The sequence below is a fragment of the Vanessa tameamea genome, chromosome 16, assembly GCF_037043105.1.
Source record: "Vanessa tameamea isolate UH-Manoa-2023 chromosome 16, ilVanTame1 primary haplotype, whole genome shotgun sequence".
Taxonomy (NCBI): Eukaryota; Metazoa; Arthropoda; class Insecta; order Lepidoptera; family Nymphalidae; genus Vanessa; species Vanessa tameamea.
Genome location: NC_087324.1, coordinates 3,724,978 through 3,747,841, shown reverse-complemented (window position 1 = coordinate 3,747,841; position 22,864 = coordinate 3,724,978). Strand labels below are relative to the sequence as shown.

General features: G+C 31.4%; 1 protein-coding gene across 2 annotated transcripts in view; it reads right to left on the bottom strand.

Moving 5' to 3' along the window:
- The window catches only part of LOC113393926 (uncharacterized), a 153,321-nt gene that overhangs the window by 112,220 nt on the left and 18,237 nt on the right, over positions 1–22,864 (bottom strand). For both annotated transcript variants that reach the window (XM_026631047.2, XM_026631046.2), the window contains exon 2: positions 423–467. The gene's annotated coding sequence lies outside the window, so the exon portion shown is untranslated. The remainder of the gene's footprint in view (positions 1–422; positions 468–22,864) is intronic.

The window sequence follows — 22,864 nt, the reverse complement described above, 5'->3', positions numbered from 1 at the left end:
ATTAATTCTTAATATCTAGAGGTACAAGTTCCGCGTAGAGCCACCAAGGAGATGTAGACTCTAATGAGGGTCGGCAGATGCTTACATGTGACGTAATTACATATTTTCCTCGCGATGGTTTTCGTTCACCCCGAACACGCTTTTAATTTATCAACACAAATTAAGCACGGCAGTGCAGAGGAAGAAACGCTTAAGCGCCAACATAGCACTTTTGGAAAATGAGATTTAAATTATAAATACGTTAAACCTATTTGCACATAGTTAGTACAATTGGCAAATACATTTTTGGTCCTTTAACATTTCTTCCTTTTCACTATCGACAAAAAAAGTCTGCGGTGTTTGCTCAGATTTGAGCCTGCAGTCATATGAAAACGGGTATCAGTAATTTATTCAAATAATAATCAATTTATGACTGAACTAACCTTTACAGTATGATGATATCAGTATACCCAGTCGTTTAAAAGAATCTGTAAAGAAAAAAAAAAAACAATTATTCTCAGGCCAATTTATGTAAGATTTTTTTTAAAGCAAAACCAAGTCATTAAATAGAAACTAAAAGTTCTATGACGTCACATGACATTCAAGCTGAACTATGAACGTCGGGTTCAAAGAACGTACTTTATAAAGCATTCACCGCGAGTACTTTAAACATAAACAGACGCCCACAGCGGAAATCATCTTATAATATACACATCTAAATTAACCGACGTAATATACAACATGTTACTTCCATCGAAAGTGAAAATAACGAAAGTAAAAGGTGAACCGACAGGTTGATCGGCCATTTTGACAAACCTGTTGATCTAAAAATAAACAATTTTAGACTTAATGTTTTATGACGTAGGTCACAAATTGCGTCGTTCGATAAGCTGGTCCGTTGGGTGCGGCTAGGATTTGAATACTATTATCGACTACATTACTTTATTTTTAAAATATTATGTATGATGTGTCGTGTTATCTAAGCGCGTTTATCACACACATAATGTGGAAATTACTGAATATAGAGAGCTCAATGTTTATTATATTTAAAGAAGATATTGCATCTCAATGCACGAAGAGAAAACTAGATTGTTGATTTAAAATATCATATAATTACACTTGATATAAAACATTGCATGTTCAAAATATCTTTAAGTAACATGCAAATACAAAGAAGTCTTATATCTTAGTCACAGAAATATATATAAATTTTTCAAGACTAAATACGTAATGGATTACACTATTTAAAAAAAAATGCAAGGAATATAATGTCGTAAAAAAACAGTTTATATATGTCTCATCGCTGGACAAAAACCTCTTTGCCTCTGAACTCTTGGAACTTTTTGGATATTCTACCACGCTGATCGAATAAAGTTAAAAACTAAGTTGATGACAAATGTAGCAGATTTACAGTAGAACCATGATCAAGTTTTTTTTTTTTTTAATTATATAGAAAGGCGGACGGGCAAATGGACCACCTGAAGTTAAGCGAACATCATCGCCCATTGAGAGACTGTAAGAAAGTACCTGTAGTTACAATGGCTCACTCGCCCTTCAAACCGGAACACAACAATATTAAGCATTGTTGCTTGGTGTTAGAACGTATAATGAGTGAGTACCTACCCGGATAAGCTTGCACTAAGCCCTACAATCAACTTAATGAGATATTTGACATATCTACCGGACGAGATAATTTCAAGCGCTGTAAAAACGACCTTACTTGTATTTTAAGGCGCGGAAGTATTGACACGGTCAACTTCATACTTCGACTGTTGCTGTTGTTGTAAAAGAAAACTTAATAACTTTTAATTGCCTCAACCAGGTTAGCTCGCCACTGGACCGACGAAAGTCGAAATTATTATACTAACATCGTTATTAAATTGCCAACATCAGTATAATTGTATTTCCAGGACATCGATACCATTCCTAATTTCCCCACCAGATAAGTGACAGAATTCGTTCCCTAATTAATAATTAATGAAAAAAACCCTAACAAATGAAGCAAAAACATATTAAAATATTGAAATTAAAACATTCACGTTATTTCGAAATGAATTGCAACAACGTTAAATAAATGTACTAAAAATTGACTGCGCCTCGAGCGATAGAGAGATGACAGGAACTACGTGTAACAGATAAAAGCTACCTGCCTTAACGTAATAGCTGATCTGATTACGTAAGATTTACCGCCGGACGCTAATGACAAATGCTGAGTGGAAGTTTATTGAACTGCAGTTTTTTAGATCACCTTGTTTTCTTGATAAGTTAATGATACAAGGAAAGCCGTCATTAGATTTTTTTTTTTAATATTTGCTGGTTTCTTTATAATGTCCGAAACTATAAAGCGTTTTTTCGTTTAATCAACTATCGCTTCTAATTTTATATTTAACGACGATGACGATGTTAAGAATGTGCAAGATTAAATAATTACCCTTTTTAAAGGTGCTCTAACAAGCAGTATTGAATTTTTTTACAGTAGTATATAAAATGTAAATCTACCACCGATTCCAAATACAGATATAATAGATCCGTTCAAGATACGTGGAAAATATCAACATAGAATTTTAAAAAAGAAAAACTAACCACATCACACGCTTCCAGTTTTTGTTCTTTAGTAACACAAGCGTATTGTTTACACACAACGGGGGTCAAAGATCCCTTAGCAAATTATGATAAAGCATAATAAGTTTTGTAGTAATACAAATAAGAGTTAAATCATATCCATACGATTTGTGTAACGCTGAGATCCGTGGCGTTGAACTCTATCGTACGCTCATTGAATCCTAATTAAGTGTAATTATATTACCACGTGTCAATCGTTGAATAAAACCTTACATTAAAATCATAAGAAATACAACTAATAGTTATATAATGATTCCATTTAATTGACACAGTATATGTATATACTCTGTTTGTATGCATGTAAATGAATGTATCTTTGTTGATCGAAAAACGCATATGTATTACACCGATCACCAAGAAACATTGGTCAGTGGTGATCAGTGACCACAAATGTTAGTAAAACGTGAGACGCCGTTAACAACAGCCAGTTATAATTATACGAAATTAAAAATTATAAATTTCTATATAATTTTTTTCGATTCTTAATAAACGTTTATTAGGCTTAAAGACCAATTGAAATATTTAAAACACAAATAAATAACATCTAAATCAATTACAAATAAGGCTCAAAATAGCATGCTAAATATTGTCGTTATGATTTTAAAACGTTTGTTTGAGTGTATAGGCTGCGTAACCACTTTGTGGCCGTGTCGGATTGCCGTCCCGTCAACACATGATAAGGGAATAGAGATTGCATCTGTGTTTGTGGATACATAAGTCACGGATATTCATCCCAAACGTTTTTTTTCTTTTGAAGTGAATTCTAAACATAAAAACACTGTAACCCGGATTTGAACCCGCAATGTTTGAAGTTTACATTGGCCAAACTTTGGGCCACATCAGATACTTCACTTCATATAACATTATCAAATAAATAACGAATATTAAATTCATTTTAATTTTTGTTTTAATTTTCATTTTAATGGTTAATGAATAGTCACAGCGACAATTCACTTATCGCTGTTTTATGAAAAAATAAACAACTAATTGTAACATTATTTATTTGCTATGTACCTGCTTTTTGTCTTTTATATTTTATTTTGTTATTATTGTATAGTTTTGAGTCTATAAGTGTTGACAACGAATACCGATGTACGGATAAATCCAATAGGGTTTTTGTTACATCGTTTTTAATACAGTACTATATAAATAAAATGTATATTAACTTAAAATAAATAAAAAATAAAATAAAACTTGCGTCGGATCAGTTTTCTCTCAAATTTTAAATTACACAACATTAATTAAATGGCGATAACTGTATCACTTATCGATACAAAAATACCGTTACGTAATCATTGATACATGTTATTTGTAACTCGTTTTGATCACGATTTTCATGTAAGTAAAAATGTCTGCTGTATAAATTAAAACAGCAATTTGAGAATCGGACGAAAACGTTTTTGGAAATATTGTACGTATGTCCGTTTTTATTCATTTTAGGAAGGTAATTTTGATGGTGGTTTGTCACTGCAAGATGTATAAACCAATTCATACACCGTCATTATGCTAACTGTGAAACCTAACATTCTATATTCCTTGTTTCTGCAATTTAACTGGTTCGCTCACCTTATTACAGCCATGTGTATTAGCCATTCTTACAATGCCTAATATCAATTAAGTATTTTTTAATCTGTATATATTATTAATAATCAACTATTTTTGAATCAAAATTTAATAATTTACTCGTTTGAAATCTCGTAATTTTTCAAAACCATAAAGTAAATTGTAATTTAGAAATTTTGCAAAGTTTATTATTAAGTTAACTTTGCCCTTTTAAAGAAATCAAAATGAACGATTTTCTATGGACTTTTCTGTCTTTTATAAAAAATCCTTTATAAAACTTCAAACGTAAAAAAAATAGACGAATAAACACATATACCATTGTTGAATACATGTTAAAGCGTTACTAATTTAAACGTCGATTCTCATAAAACATTTCATTATTCAAATAACACCATTATCATGTGAAAATCCTTGGACATTGTTGTGCCTTAATAACAGTTTTCTTAAATACTTTTTAATTGTTATTAGTTTTAAATTTTGTGAATAATATACAATGGCTGTTTTTATGTACATATAATTACACGTGTAAAAATAACATAACATGTTTCTGTCAGAAATAAAATATATAATAATTATAAATAAATATTTTATTAATTTATTATTAGAAACGGTCCAGGCCGCCGGACTTAACTTAGTTAAAGTGTACTAACAACGTTAAAAACAACATTCTTATTTTAAGTTTACTATTGAAAATTTCAAACGTTTTCTGGCATTCTTTTCCCGCCTAACACAAATACTTAACGCTACTTTGTTCTTTAAAATGTGAATGACTCAGACACCAATGAGTATTCCATTAGCCAGTCTGCCTTTCCAATGTAGAAAAAAATAAGTTTAAGCCGCTCTTAATACTATTGAGGCTTTATAATAAATAATAAAATTAATGTTTGTTTAAATTCTAACATATACTTGTATTATTCTTAACAAAAGAATAGTTTGAAAGAGAACGTAACTGTTTCTATACGTTCGAGCTGCTAGTCCTCCAAAGCAACAATTATAATGTGTTCTGAGACTTATAAGGATCGCCGTGTAAAGGTAAACGAAGCTATGTAACGCAATGGAATGCGATAGATATGCGATTCAAAAAATAATATTAAGTCTATATAAGGCATATAACATTAAATACCAAGATAAATTGAAAGGAAAATGCTTATTGCCTAAAAGCCTCCACTCTACTTATATATATATACTTATGATTTTGATGTATATAATATGTAAGCTGGTATTTATTTTCTATGCTCCTCTGATATCAACAACATTGCGTTGTTCTGTGAGTTTAAATATCTGTATACATAAAAATTACAATATTCTGAACTCAATAATTGTAATGGGTACAAGCAAATCCGTCGGTAGAAGTTGTCTCCCATGTATTACATACTAAACCCTTCTCCGAAATACGCTACATCGTCTGATATAGGTTTTATTGATAATGGTTCAGCATTGTTTCAATTAGGGGACACACAAAAACGTCTACTCTTTACACAAAGGTAAGATCTTTTTAAATATAGAATATGTTTTTAATATATTTGTCACAAGTAGTATTCATCATATAAAGCGACATACAGCGCTGATTGTTAATATAACACAGCGATAAGCAGCGCTTATACCATACTGACATACAGTGCCGCTAGTTGCCGCTATATTTCTGTGATCTATGGACCTTATTACAAGTGATACCGAACTAGCGTAACAAAGCGTCTCTAGTGTAAAAATATGCATAACACTTCATTAGTATTACAACCTCGAACCGCGCTCTTCGACGTATGGTTTCTATTTCTTTATTTATCGTTAAAGAACATGTCAAAGAATGCTTAAGAAAAACAAAAACTTTAATAGATATAAGCTCAAAATAGTTTGACTTCTCTTTGTAACATAAGCTATTCTGACACGCTAAATATGTTTGATAATAAATACTTGCGCTTCTTTGAAACAAGTAAATGAATACTCTATCCTATGAATTTTGTAAGTTATTTAAATTTAATTAAAATGGTAATTAGAAAAACTATATACTAAAATCGTTATTTCTGAGAATGTACAGCTTGAACTAGTACTGATTCGTGGAACTGGCAAATTAACTAGAAATCAGGATACGAAAGCAATAATTAAAACTGAATTAAATTAAATAAAATTTGTAAAAACTAACGTGTATAAAATTGAGAGAATCATTGGCTGAATAGATTTTACCTTTATAGATTTTTAAATTATAAAAATCATTTCGGTATAACGGGTGACGAAATTTTATCTTACTGAGCTTAAAAACAGTCCTTAAACATCCTATTGCAATCTATTCACCTATTGAGTAAAAGATTGAAGCTTATTTCAACACGTTGCTCGTTGCGAGTCGGTATAAATACTCATAAATACATGTGTCCGAATATCATCCGACTCATGCAGGATAGCTCACTATGTTTTCGTTCCGATGAATTATAACGCAAGCACATGAAAACTCCGTTGAGTCTATCCGGATTTGATTCCAGAATATTCGTTTAAGATGCTCGTACTACTTGGACATTTCAGTTCAAAACTGAACTACTACTATAGTTTTAACAATACATAATGTCCATACATATGGTCTGTGTGTTGTTAACCTGTTTATGCACGTTTGTACACATATAATTAAGTAACTTAAATGCTAATTGTGTCAGCAATGTATAATGTTTTCAGACCGCAGTGTTATTTCAATACTGTTAACAATAATAGAAGCATAATAAACATTACTAGGTAAATAATCCTGATTCAATATATGTATGTATCAGTAGTACATACATACATTGAGAACTTAACTTGGAAGACGAATGGTACACCTATTTAAGACAAGATTACTGTCATTGTTTACCAAATCTCTTTTTTAACCGACTTCAAAAAGGAGGAGGTTATCAATTCGTCTGTATTTCTTTTTAAATATTTTCTATCCTTTTTTTGTTGTGTATTTTTGTAGATTAAGTAGTATAATTTTTATCTTTGTTTTTTTATACTTTCTGTAATTGTGCCGTGTCCTAAATAAAAAAATATTTCTTTCTGTCTAATAACATCCAATAATGTCCCTTTCTTAGTTAAGTATTGTGCTTAATGGTAATGTTCAACTATGGATGATAGACACATGGTGGGATTTATCTGAAACACCTGGATGATCCTCGCAATGTTTTTTTTCTACTTTCCAGCATAATACATTATACACACAAATTAAGGATGTCAAATGTCAATGATCCTCAGTGAGGTTTACACAACTCGGCTTTTCTGATATTACTAGTATTCTTTATTTAAATCATCACTCTTCTTATAATGTGATACCAAAAATATTATTTAAAACCTACTATCATCATTTATTTCACAGGAATATCGAATTAATATTTAATACAAAAAAGGCGAATCACAAAACTAAAGTCGACACATTTCTTTTGTCGGTTTCTTTAATCTGAGTTATTCGTTTTCATATAATGAATATTTTTTAAGTTTTTCCAGTTTCAATCACCTCGTATAATAAAATATCAAGTCTAAGGATATGCATGTTACCTCTTTGATTAAAACAGACGTGGTAAGACTACAATTATGCTGTTAATTTCAGTCATTAAAACGGTACTCTCAATGTACGCCCTTAAATCCTTTATATTGGCCTACTTTCTAAATGATGTTTAAAAAAATGAAGCTGGCGAATCATTAAATCGATGTACGTGCATTGTACTCCATGTTCAATAATGTCTTAATTACTGAATTATATTTTAAAATATTTTTTCCACGTAGCCTTAACGCGTTCGCGATGATTTCAACGCGTCATCTTATGACGCGAATAGTTATCTTTCGATAAATATTGTGAGTGAAAACAGATTGATTAAAATTAATAACCAACAGGATGCTATTAAAATTCACCGCTACGACTTTGAACGATGACAGAACTTGCATTTATCTATGGTAATATTATAAAGGTAAAGTATTTAAACGCGCCATAGACAAAGTTTGAAAAAAAATATATATCGTTTTTATGATATATTATATACAACCATGCTGCGCTAATTAAACAATTTAAATTATTTACTTCATTTATTTAAATTTAATTGGTGAAAATAAAATCGTACATGGAAAATTTTAATCACATTAATATTTCTCCCTTTTGCGTTTTATGTATATTTAAAAAGAAATACGTATAAAGACGGAAAAACACCAGGACGAGCAGAATTATGACAGTTATTGAAATATATATAAACAAGTTCTGATTAAACGTGTTCTTGAACATTTTAATAAACACATTGAAGTTTTTAATCTTGACATTTTACGATATTTCTATGTAACATAAGTTTATTAAAACAATTAATTTGCATCGACAATTTTACGCAATGAATTATTAAAAATTATATATTATATATCCAAGAACGAATTCGAACCGAAGTAATTATTAATTTAAAATTAAAAATTGATTGTAATATGTAATTTTAAATTAACATTAATATGTATACTGTTACAACACATTTTCTATACAACCGTCAAAAACCTGTACAAATATTTCCAGGCTTTTACTGTAAGAGATTTATTTTAATGTAATAAAATGTGTTACTTATTCAATTTTGGTTCCATGAACTATCTGTACAAATTTTATAAACGCTATCTATACTAGTATTACACCTAAATGTAAAAGTAACTCTGTTTTGTTCCCTCTTCACACTCTCGCTGAACTGATGATGAAATTTGGTATGGAGATAGTTTGACTCACGGGGAAGGACATAGACTACTTTTTTTAATTCACCCCCCCTCGCGGGAGTAAAATGGGGTGACGGATTGTATGCTATAGGTAAAGTTTTATGAATTTCGCGCTGGTAAAGCCAAGGGTTCAGCTAGTAATTAATAAAATCAATCTTTATATCAATGTCAATCGAATTTTAGATGTGATTATGACTTTTACTTAGCTTGAACATCTGACGTGGTCACGAGCACGACTCAGACCAGGTCAATATGATCGCCATAATCAAAATACACTTTATCCGAGTAGGCTTTCACAAGTGCTATTGAATCGTCATTTTACAGAAAGTAAAATATACATTCTACCGAGAAGAACTGCCAAGTAACTCAGTAGTTATTCCACCATTACAATTACAAAATTATGACAATGAAATAAAAATTTTTGTATCCTCGTTTAAAGTCAAGCCTACGTTTTTAATATCAAATTTTAATCACGTGTTGAGTTGATGTATTTTATTATTGTAAAAATATAAATAATACATATCGAGAAAGATTAGTGCATATGATTTATGTACTAAACGTTATTGTTATGCGATAAATATATATATATACATAAGCGAATAGTTTGTAGAAAAACAGGAAGTAATCCGGTTACAACCGTCATGGGTGTCGGTTTTCCGACTGCTTTGAAAATAGGCACATGGAATGTGAACGTTCTGCCATTGTAAGGACGTTTTTTACTCGTGTTGGAATATGTGTTATCTAGATATGGATAAACAACTCGAGTGTTTTATTACATTTAATACTGTACGTAAGTATAGTGTTTTGATATTCGTACATAAATAGTATACATTACAACCGAAATAAGACATAATTACATTATTCGTACTATGCGATAACTAATTTACAATTCTTAAATATGTAAAGAAAATATATGTACTTCCATCTAACGAATATAACGCTGAATAATCGAGGTAACTTTTATAAGTAATTGTTTATCCATAAAGTAAATTTACAATACTAGGAAGGCATAACTGCCTTTTGCACAAATCTATGTACGAGTATATCTTCAAAAATATCGCTTATTTGAACCAGCATCACGCAAAAGCGTGCGCATAATATTCAGTGCGTTTCAGAGAATGTTTTTGCCTAAAAAATATTATACAGTATAATTCAAAGTGTTAGAAATATAAAAATCTATGTTTAGGGTTCTGCAAACGAGTTAAAGTCGTGTTTTACAGCAATACAGACATAACTTATGACGGTTAAATTTTGGATGGAATTTTTTGCCTTTCATTTCAATGTCTCAAATACGGAAATCGGTGTTTCGGCTTCTGTTTTTGAGAAGACAATAGATGGTATCGTATTACTATCTTGATATTTAAATCCACTCCTAAATAATTATAAAGAATACTATAATTATTTAGAGTTACAATTTTATTATTCCTTATTCTGGTTTTGTTACATTCCTCAATTCATTCAATTTTGTAAGTATTATTTTGCATGTGTAAAGTTATCAAGGTAATTAAATAATAAATAAATAAATAAAGAAATATTGGACAACATCACAAACATTACTCTGATGCCAATGTAAGTAGCTAAAGCACTTGTGTTATGGAAAATCAGAAGTAACGACGGTACCACATACACCCAGCCCCAAGACAACATAGAAAACTAATGAACTTTTTCTACATCGACTCGGCCGGGAATCGAACCCGGGACCTCGGAGTGGCGTACCTTTGAAAATCGGTGTACACACTACTCGACAACGGAGGAATTAAATTTTTCACGACATTATTAGTTTTCATATATTATTAAATTTATATATATGTGCTAGAATAAAAAAAGAACACTAAGCAAAACCAAAACAAAAACCATAAATGTTAAAACCACTTTCGTTCGCTATTTAACCAAATTTAATCCGCGCATTATGTCGTTTTCACATGCTTTCTACTCGCGTTGTGTGCGCACGCGCATACGAAGGTTGATTTGTGACGTACGCGCGTGTTTTACACATCACTATCAAAGTATTGTAATATACATCACATAGCACTCATCACACCAGAAATAAGACAAAATTTAACGCATCCAACATAAAATTACATGAATTATTTTACGATTGTTAAGTATATATATGTATGGACGCAAAGACTGTCTTCGTAGTTCTATTTTATATCGCTTTCCCGTTAGAAAGTCGATGAAAATGATTGGTACCGTGTCCATCATTCAGATGACATTTTTACATGTATTAGTATAGACTTTCTTCAAACATCGGCTGGTTTTATGTTTACGATTCATACATATAGTGTCTATGTTATTTTAGCAACCGTTTAAACATATTAAAGCGATCATAAACCGTTTGATTTATATGGCGAACAGGACACTTGATGGTAAGTGGACCATGTAAGGAATATTCATAATTTTTAAATTCATAGATGTTTTGTCCGTAGTGAATCTTTACTACAATCTCAGTTTGTGTTTATATATTTTTGTTACCAGGCAACATAACGATCTAACTTTAAATAATAACTTTCATCCCTGAATTCGACCACTTCGATGATCAATCTTCAAAAAAATCTTGAACACCGTCTTTAACCAATTATCATATTAAAATGTAGAATTTTCCTACAAACTTTCTTAGGAGAAAAACGTCTCTAGTGCTCATCTACGTTCCATAAGGATATCTCTTAAAGCCACCGGTATAGTCAGTACCTTGGATGTCAGTCAGTTATTTTAAAATCTTATTAGTCTTTTTATTTTTTTATTTAACCATAAAGGTAATTTAATCCTGAACAGGAATTTTGAAAATTTGCTAGATTTCGTATTACTGTAATACTATTAAAGTATTATTAATATTAAAGCAACATAATTCCCAAATAAATACCCAAAGAAACATGCCGATAACGAGTCTGTACAACTCCGTATATGACAACATTTGTGACGTCTGCTTTGACATGCCATTTCTTCTTAAACATTTATTTGGTAGTTATCTGTAATGATTTATGACCTTAATGCTTTTTCATGCCCATTATATCCTACTTAAGACAATAGTTCTTATGAATATTTAAATTTCTCGAAGATATCACGTAAGTGAAAATAACAACCATTATTGAGAAATCGAAGTCAAAGTTCGGAAAGAAATCTTTTTGTCTGTAATTCTGTGTTGCATAATAGACAATGTTTTGGAAATCCAGAATAATACAAAGTCATGATTCATGTAAAATTATTCAGAATATAGTTATATTTTGGTTACTTGGGTTTCTGTTGGGACGCTCGAAATTCTTTGGAAATATCTACAATTCTGTCGCTTAATCTTGATGCTACATACATTTTCTTATTAAAAAAACAAACTAAATAAAACTAATTAGTACGTTTTTTTAATGAATTTTAAATTGCACAAAGAAACTTACCGAAATATTTAACTAACGTCGAGAAATAACAATACCTTTTTTTGAATTCAATTTAAAACAAAATTAAAACGTCAAATATTTAGACATAGTAAAATCTTGTCAAAATTATACAAAAGACGACCCGTCGGTCGCATACCTCAAACAAACGATTTTCCAACGAGAAACAATTACTAAGTAGACATAAGCGAAAAAGTAAACATAGCCCCTTTAATGGTGGGTGAAAGTCGTGACGCCTTCCTTTTTCTCACGACAAATGAGATGTACAAATGATTGAAGACACAAACACGGAAACACCTACGTTAAGTAATGTCATAGAGAATGAACGCTAATTATGTTTTTTTTTTTGTTTTTGTGACAAACGCGAAGGCCTTTGATCGTAATACTTTTTACAAGTTAAAGCTTTCCGTGATTATCTTTGTTGACGAGATAACCGTAGTTACTCCTATTGTATGATTTATTGCACCATGAATACCTGATTAATCGTTTAAGAAATTTCTTTCGCGTTTCACATATTTTGTTAAGGTGATGTATTAAGTCGTGTTATTCGATACACGTTAAATAAACCTGGTATGTTTTCAAATTAATTTATCTTTAAATCCTAGTTACAAAATTGAAAGAAACACCCATTTTATTAAAAGAAACATTTTATATACTGCTTGATACGACTTAATTTCTATTTTGATTTAATATAGGGTAAAACCAGGTATAACTGGCCGCTTTCAGTAATTGGCCATTTAAAACTTCATTTCAACAAAATAAGAATTGTATTATACGAAGACACCTCTGAGAAGTTTACGGAATCACTTAGTTATCTAGCTATCATCTTAGTTAAAATCCCTTATAGATACTGGAGACAGTATTAACGGTTATATTTCGGCAGTCGGCAGACAAGTTTCAACTTTAACGGCTGCGAATTACGAAATTGGTAAGGACTTTTTTTTTTAAGTTTGGTCAAAAATACTTTTTTGTATGATATGTGAATTTCATTAAAGTTAGCTCGTATTTGGATAGAACATAAGACCAATTATTGTGTGCATAATTATCTTTTATTTTTATTCATGTTTTTCAGTATCTGGCATAGGTGGCTAGTTACTAAATTCAACGTGGCCAGTTTTATTCAATATAATTTTCTATTCAGGTTCTAAATGAAAAACTTTAAAATGCCTAAAAAACGACAGTACGCAAAATAATCTATTAATAATGCTGTCAATTTAGTTTTGACTGTAGTTTTTTCAGTATGCCAAGCTGCTAAAAAGTATGGTCTACCTAGAAACAGTATTCAACTTGAAATTAAGAATTCTAATACCAAAATTTTAATCTGGCCTATTGCGAAGTCTGGTTTAAAACATTTTTAAAGCGTCATCCAACCATTTCGGATTTCTGCACGAATAACTACCCCTAGACTTTTGTATCTGAAGAGGATCTCCGTAAATGGTTTTAAGAAATTCGTGAATACATAAACGAAGACAGCCTAACCGAGGTTATCGGAGATCCAGCGAGAATTTTTAATTCCGATAAGGCTGGCTTAAATATTTGTCCAAAAACTGGAAAAGTTTTGGCAGGGAGAGGGGTTAAAATATACATACACATACATTTCATATACGAAATAGAAAAAGGTTCAGCTAAAAACATAAATGTTTTATTTATGATCTGTGCTGCTGGTTTCTCTTGTGACCCGTTGATAATATACCGATATAAAATAATACCTGATAGAATAACACTAAGCTTACCATCTGGTTACGGACGCACAGAGCAATACAGGATGGATAACGGCTGCTGTCTTTTCTGATTTTATTAGCAACTGCTCTTATCTACAGTTTTTACAACCAGCAGACGTAGCAGCATTTCGCCCAATAAAATCGATTTGGAAAAAAATCGGGTGTTCCAAAGTAATTGTGGTCTCATATGGCCAGTTAGTAGGATATTAGTTAAGTAAGAGTTACGATTTGAAGTATTTTTTAATGTTTTTGTTTTATATATAAGTATATATTTACATTCCTGTGATTATTTTAAATTTCTAGTGTTCCAAAGTAATTTTAATCTCATATGGCCAGTTACTGGAAAATTGATGGCCAATTACTGCTTTTTGCCGGCCAGTTACTAGCTAAAAGCGTATATTTTTCTTTTGACTAGAATATTATCTTAATAAATTAGTTATATTGCTATATCAATGCCCATTACATCTAGAACAGAATATCAGTTATCCATAGATATAAAGAACTCAGCCAATGCTATAATATAACTGAATTTTTTTTTAACTAAAACTACGCAGGTGGCTTAAGTGGCCAGTTACTGGTGAGTTTACCCTACCAAATCTTTGAATATATTAATTGAAATGAAGCTATGGAAACGTCATAAGATTGAAAGATCAATGAAATACGATATATATTTATTTACGAAATATTTCGCCTAAAAGAATACAGCAGTACTATTCTGTAAGAACTCGCTTCGCATCTCACTCGTAAAACATTGAAAAGCTACTCACGATGGTACGCCATTTTGATGTATGTATTTAGTAATTATAATAGTCAATATTGCATATCAATTTAAAACATTTCACTATCGTGTTTTGATATTAGTATCAAGCTCTTACAGAATAACTCTACCATTCGACATTAGCAATAAAACATTTATATAATTAAATATAGCAATTTGCGACCTAGATAACAGCATTTTAAAATTCTACATTTGCATATAGATTTTATCTTTTCATCACCTTATGTCCTTGAAACTGTTTATAACGTTGCAAAACCATTAGTACGAAAAGGATAACAAATGAAAATTATTCATTAAACCTTTAAGTCTTTTAAAACGAGTTTCTATATAACTGAATCATTCTGGTCAATGTCCTGTAATGAGGAAAAATACGTAACCAATAGTTGTCACTGTTACGTATATGTATTCTAAGCATGTGTGACAAAGACGGATAATTGTAACATTGTCACTCGTTTTTGATAAAAAATAAAAATCGATCGATCACAAAATATATCTAGATATGTAGTTTTATTTGTGGTATAAATTTTTTTATTTATATATAATATATCCTGCCTGAAAATTAATAAGTAATTAAAATATTATTTAGTAGTTATATTCCGTATTCATTTATACTTTATATTCAGTTAAAACTTGTAATTCAGGAAACTTCGGTTCATTGATATCGATCTTATCAAATTTATAATTATTTACGAATGAGATATAATATATTCATAGATTTCGTTTTGGTATTAACAATAGTTCTTCAAGCCTTACCTAACAAACACGCGTCTATTTTTCCTCAATATCATAGACCAAGTTACCAGCAATCCAGAGAATAGACAGACATACAAAATAACTCAACGTTTAACCTCATTACCAGAGCAAAGAAAAAAAACCAACTTGTTACATAAAACCTTGTTAACATTGATAACGCAGCCATAAAAACTACCCAATCGACCGGCAATTTGGAACAAAGATACATAAAGTACAATTGTATCTAGTTTATTGTAACATACATACATACATACACACATACATTAGCGCAGCCTGTAAATTTTCCACTGCTGCGCTAAGGCCTCCTCTCCCTTTGAAGAGAAGCATATTCCACCACACTGTTCCAATGCGAGTTGGTGGAATACACGTGTGGCAGAATTTCGTTGAAATTAGACACATGCAGGTTTCCTCACGATGTTTTCCTTCACCGCCGAGCACGAGATGAATTATAAACACAAATTAACCACATGAAAATTCAGTGGTGCTTGCCTGGGTTTGAGCCCGAAACCAACGGTGAAGATGCAGATGTTCTAACCACTGGGCCATCTCGGCTCTTTTTTATTTATTTTATTAGTTTATTGTAAACGCATTCCTAGTAAATATATTTACGACAGTCGACAATAAACCTCGCTGTTTACTTTTACTTTGATTGGATAAAAGCTACAGTAAAATCAATACCGTATGCAGAGATGGAAAGGCGTTTCCGTTTTGAATATCAAGTAGCCGTCGAACTCGCGACGCCGAGATTTCTACCGAGCGAAGTGTGACGGGGGGAGTTATACGAGTCGAATGTTTCGAGGTCTTATTACATTGATTGGTGAAGCGTAAACAGAGGTCGTTAGACGAGACGGTGTTTGTAATTAATGCAGTTTTTGAGATAAACGATTTCTTAAGGGAAATGTGAAATTAAAGTATAACGAATCAACTGACCAAATGTTAAATTTATTTATTATTTAATAATTATACCTGTTTTATTGAATAAATAGCTGTGCCCGCGACTTCGTGCGCGTTTGAATTTAACAAAAAACTTGTTGTGGTAGCCTAAGTCACTCCTTATTACATCAGCTATCGTCCAGTGAAAGTCCCGTCAAAATCGGTCCAGCCATTCCAGAGATTAGCCGGAACAAACAGACGGACAAAAATTGAAAAAATGTTATTTTGGTACATGTAGGTACCATGTATACATACATACATATATATATGAATTTAGTAAAAAGCGGTTATTTTAATATTACAAACAGACACTCCAATTTTATGTATATATATATAACTATATATATATAAAACCACTCACTTATTAATCACGAAATCTCAGAAGCTAGAACACATACAAACTTGAAATTTGGCAGGTGGGTTCCTCATGCTATACCCAGACTTCCGCTAAGAATGGATTTTACGCAACTCCAACCCTAAGGGGGTAAAACAGAAGTTAGAAGTTCGTGTTTTATAAATTTCGCGCGGGTAAAGCCGCAGGTTCAGCTAGTTGTCTACATAACCTACTATTCAATAAAATAATATATGTCAAAAAAGAGATCACATATCTTAGCATTACGACAATAATCTCACCTGAGGCGTTCAAAACAAATACGTATTCTTCCTTGGCATCATCATTGGATTATCATTAAAAAAATATAAATTATTAACGAACGATTAACAGACTTAATTTATCAGTGACCTAATTAGATCTATACATTTACACTCATTAGCTGTCAGTGTTTCTAATGCGAAAATAAGATGAGAGACATTATGAAATATTACTTTAATAGCTTTCCCCGATAACGCAATAAGTTTTTCACTCAGACCAGTTATTACATCCATTAACGAATGCTTGGGAAGAAATAAACAAGTTAATACGTCTTCCATTCATTTCCTGCTGATTTAATAAAATTAGTGATGATAAATTTTATATGATAAACTGTATTTGATAGTGACTTTTTATTTGTTTGTTTTCTAAAGGGCGTAATTCTACTAACATAGAACGGTTTTGATACGATTTAGCTTCGACTTTACTTCAGTAAAATAAAACACAGATTAATCGTAACTGAAGTTGAATTCTTCTTAATTATATCGATGATACTTTTTTATGTAATAGGTAGGCGGACTAAATGGGTTGGCTGATGTTAAGTTGTCATCACCGCCCATAGACATCGATGCTGTTAGAAATATTAAATATTAACCATCCCTTACTTCGCCAATGCGCCACCAACCTTAGGACCTAAGATGTTATGTCCTTTGTGCCTGTAGTTACACTGGCTCACTCACCCTCCTAACCGGAATATAACAATACCCGTATACAACAATATAATATTGCTGCTTGGCGTGATATCTGATGAGTGGGTGGTACCCTACCAACAAGTATATAGAACTTCGACCGAACTGCAACCAGATTATTGCTAAACGGCAACGACAACGTTTCGACTCGAATGCGACAAATTATAATTTGTTGATATAATTGGCCCCCAGATTCAGTGGAACTCTAGCATGGTGCTTGCTTTATTCCGTTCCGTATTTATATTTACGTATTTCATGCACTTTCCAATAGCTCAGCTATATTGTAAAATACTAACAGTTCTTGATTGATATATAATACAGCACTATCGCACTTAACTGCTTATTTTACTTCCAAAGTTACGATAAAATATCACATTAACGTTCAAAAAGCCAGTTTTCGTAAATCCATAATTAATATAATAGATTTTATTCAAGCCCTAAGCTAATGATATATTTTGATTGGTATAGGCTATAGATTTTAAAAATAGTACAGAAGTAAAACAAAACACACACTAATAAAGATTTGATACGAATTTAAATTTACAAGTCTCACTGAAACCTTAGCTCGATTTGTTTTGAAATGGGTCGAACACAAGCACTAAAACAATATCAAAGCCACGACATTGACACCTAGACCGCAGCCGGATCTAGATAATCAGAATAATGTTAGCTATGAGTTAAGTACTAACTCCTAACCTTCAGATGTGAACTGCGGTCGCAGTGAAATAGAATATTTTGATATCGGCCTATTTGTAAGAGCCGAGATGACACAGTGGTAACAATATGTGAATCATAAACAAAAATATCGGTTTTATCTCGTGCTTAGCGAAAAGTGATGGCATAGTAACGTAGCTTGTATATGTTTGATGAAAATAGCCACATTTGTTTCCAAGCCTCATTGGATCAGCGTTGGAATAAGCTCAGTACCTCGTACGAACGTAGCCCAGCAGTGGGATATATACAGGCTGTTCGTTTACAATATGTCTGACAGTATCTATAATAATATATTCTTAAGATTCATCAATGTTTTTAATAAAATCTTGAACACTATATTACAAGTATTGAATTTAATTTTAAAATAAGGAAGCTCTTTAACTATTTAAAATGTTCACATACATTGACATAAAAACCTTATATAAACGTTGTCTTTCTACAAACCAATTATAAGGTTTCGCTTCACCTACAACATATACGCAGAATCAGTAAAAAACCAATGTAAGCAAAGCGCTTGTATTCACAAGATAAATATAACTGTTCGATTTTGAACCTTATGTCTCGGTAACAAGATACATATAAGTGTCAATAGTTCTACGTACATTTATAGACAAAGCAAGGTGTATGAGAAAACGTCGCGTGCAAGTCGAGATTTCTTTTAGCATTCAAGGAGAGACCGCGCCGTTGATGTTGTAAATGCATATCTCTTTTGGATACGGCCTTGTAGTACACTTAGCAAGTTTTAGAACAGACAAATAGGATGATTTCATAAACATTCGTATATAAGTGTTAGTTTTTGTATTGTTTTTTTACATGTACTGTCTATTTCGTTTTTCATACGTTTTTTTAAAAACATAACCTCTCAAAAAAGGTTTTATTTAATAAAATTATACAATTTTTTTTTTTTTATAGGAAGCAAACTTCATATTAAGCGTAACTGTTTACATATTAAATACTAGTCGTCGCTCGCATCTTAACTCGCGGTTTATGGATCGGTCTTTCCTTGGAGTTCAAGTTTGCTTCATACTAATTTCATCAAATTAATATCATTGTTTTGGCCGCGAAAGAGCAACAGTCAGATACGAGTTACTTTCGCATATTATAAAATATTAGTACAGATATTTAACATAAATTGCGCGCTTCGAATCACAATTTTATCGATTTATAATTGAGAATCGTACTAAAATCAATTGCATTTTAACAATGACAAAAATTAAAACATATATCAACATACTATACATTTATTGTTAATTGTTACTTATATACGTATATATATTTGTTCTTTGTTTATCTCGTATGCATTCCTGAAGCTATTCATCCGATTGAATTGAAACTGTGCACAGCTGTTGTTGACACTTGCGTGAAGGCTTCTAAAGTTTTGTCGACATGGACGCGAGGTGTCGCGCGACACATCGAACATGTTTCATAAGAATAACTTAAAATGTATTATTACAAAATATGTGGCGAGAACTTCATTGTGTTATTTGTCACTTATCACTTATTTTACAGAATCGCAGTGTTTTGTTTTACTGTATTCCAGCATCATAATGGATGATGATAGTTCAAATACTTATGTCAGGTCATTGGGCCGAAAATGACGAGTAGCAAGAACACGCGAATCTTAATCAAATATCATTATTCGATTCCATTCCGAGCAAACACCGCCTAAAACTATTCACCAGCCAGCATTAGAACAGCGTGATCTAAGCTCCAAGCCTTCTCCTTAATAGAAGCAGAGGCTTAGCTGGCGGTATTTTAGGTCATTGACATTGTATCTATAGTCCCAAGTTTAAGATGATTACTTACCATAGAATGCTCAATTTGTTAGTAAATACTATATCGAGTAAGCAATTTATTAAAAAAAACTTTGATTCCGAATTAAATTGTAATGGCTAAGGTATGGGAATGGAAATATTACCGCCATGATGCCGTGCAAGCCATTATCGCCCGTGACGCAATTGCGATTATTAAGGTTCATTATACTTATTATCAATATATTATGGGTTAATATTGCGTCCAACGTGTATGCAATATGACCGCAGAAAATATAATAGTTTTATTCAAATAAAATTACTAAATGCAATTCGAATAAGTAGAATTTAAATCATTTTCGTGTAATAATATTAACTAAAGGTAACTCTGTCTGTTACGCTATAAAATATGGAATAAAACAAACTTGAACCCCAGGGGAGAACATAGGCTTGTTATTATAAGCTAACACCTGACGACCAGCTCCAAAAACACGAGCGAATTCACGGCCGACAACTATGCAACGATAAGTTAAGTCATTAGAAATAATTAATGATTACACAACAGTTTGTAACCGGTTGTCTCTCGCCGCAAATTGTGGTAAATATTTCAAGTAATCGCTTAGGCTGTTGCCAAAGATGGTAAATTGCTGGGCTTTGTTAATGTAGATATTTTATATGACATCGTTAGTAGATTAAAAAGTAGATACAAATAACTTTTGAATGCTCTTATAATTAATGATATATATTTTTTAAATCTTTCACAAACTGTTTAACGTATATAAAATAAAAACACTGTTTACAATGGCATTGAAAACATAAAGCATAATATTCGCATTAGTTTTAACCGTTAGCACACATACAAAAAAAATATTGATAAGCGCGTCTTCGTTTATAGCTGTGGGATGAATTATTTATATTTTATAATGTAAATGCTTTGTAATAAAGATTCGATTAACATCAACATCTAAGTAATTCAATAGACTGGACCATGGAGCAGATAAAGAGAAAATTAAGTAAAAAATTGAGGTCTTCGTACGAAAGACCCGACGAGACGCAGCCGCTCGGTTGCGACCGAGCGATCGCCTCCGTTGTCTATTTATTGCTGTAATGACGAATAAGTAATAAACCATTCACAATTCACACATTTGTGTTAGATATTTAGAATTTGACATAATGTATATGAAAATCAAAAATAACAACAGATGCACACACACAAATAAAGCGATGTTTTTTCATACGTAGTATTTATTTGTATCATATTATTTCGCAGTAAAAATCTTTATATATTTATAGCTACTCTTTTATTTTATTTATAGAAATAAATAAAATAAAAGCAAAATATATAGAAATATATTTTGCTTTAACAATTATTTGATGCATTCCCTGCCACGACAACAAAGTTTGGCTGGAACAGATCTCTTATTGGTCAACCTTTGTACACTTCATGTTTAATCAAATATAATCCTTGTTTTATCGTTTTTATGAAATAAATATTCATATATTAACAATTAAAAATAAAACAAAAAAATTATCATTGTCACATTTCGCATTTGTAACTTAAAAAAATGAATAGCTGAAATCAAATACTTATATTCAACATCCATGTTAAGAAATCCCGATATTTTAAAATTTAAAAAAATCGTCCAAAAGTTCATCTTTCTATAAACTACAATCAAATATTTAACGATTCGTTAGAGTAGAATGCACTTAGTTTAAAAAATACAAAGAAAAATGAACCTTTTGTTAAACGGAATAACGAAATAACATTGAGTTCTATCAATGCAGGTGTTTTCGAAACGACGGGCCAAGTGGAAAATTATATAGTTTTCGTGTCAGGTCAATAACCCCTGTGACGGATCGTTGATTATGTTATTTTGTATCAATGTGTTTTGATAGGAGATGCGACAGCATTAACTGATAGAACTTCATTTACTTGGTGGTATTTCTTTGGGCCCCGGGATACGTTCCACCCACTTATCATATATTCAACAACAAGGCAGCAATGCTCAATATTTTTGTGCCGGTTTAAAGGAAGAGTGAGCCAGTGTAACTACGAGAACATGGGACGAGATTTGCAATATTTTCAAAAATCACCAACAATTACGCAACACTATAGTTTTGTTCTTATTTCAGTCACTAATATATTTTGACAATTAAACATTTTCTTTAGCAGAAGACGAACCTTTAGGATCAAAAATCAATACAAAAGTGAAAGAAAACATAATTTAACTAGTAATCACATCTATAATCAAGTACAGTTGTACGTGAAACTATATAAAATAATGAGAATTATAGAATACTAGATAATTTAACTGAAGAGGAAGATTAAGGCTCGATATTTACCACAGCGGGATTGGACGAACCGGGGAAGAGAAAGGAATCTCCGCGGAAGCTAAGCGAAGAGATTCGGTAACTCTGTTTTAGCGTCAACGAGTTGACATAACGGAAGCATTCGATTTTGTTTATAATTTATCAACTTTCCACTCGGAAGTTATAATGTATGTGACATAATATTATAGTACGTATTTAATTACATTCGGATATAATCAATATCTTTAGCATATAATTAGTCCAATTTTATATCAAATGCAATTTCTGATATATCTCTGTTTTAAGATTCAAAATATGTGTTGTGTG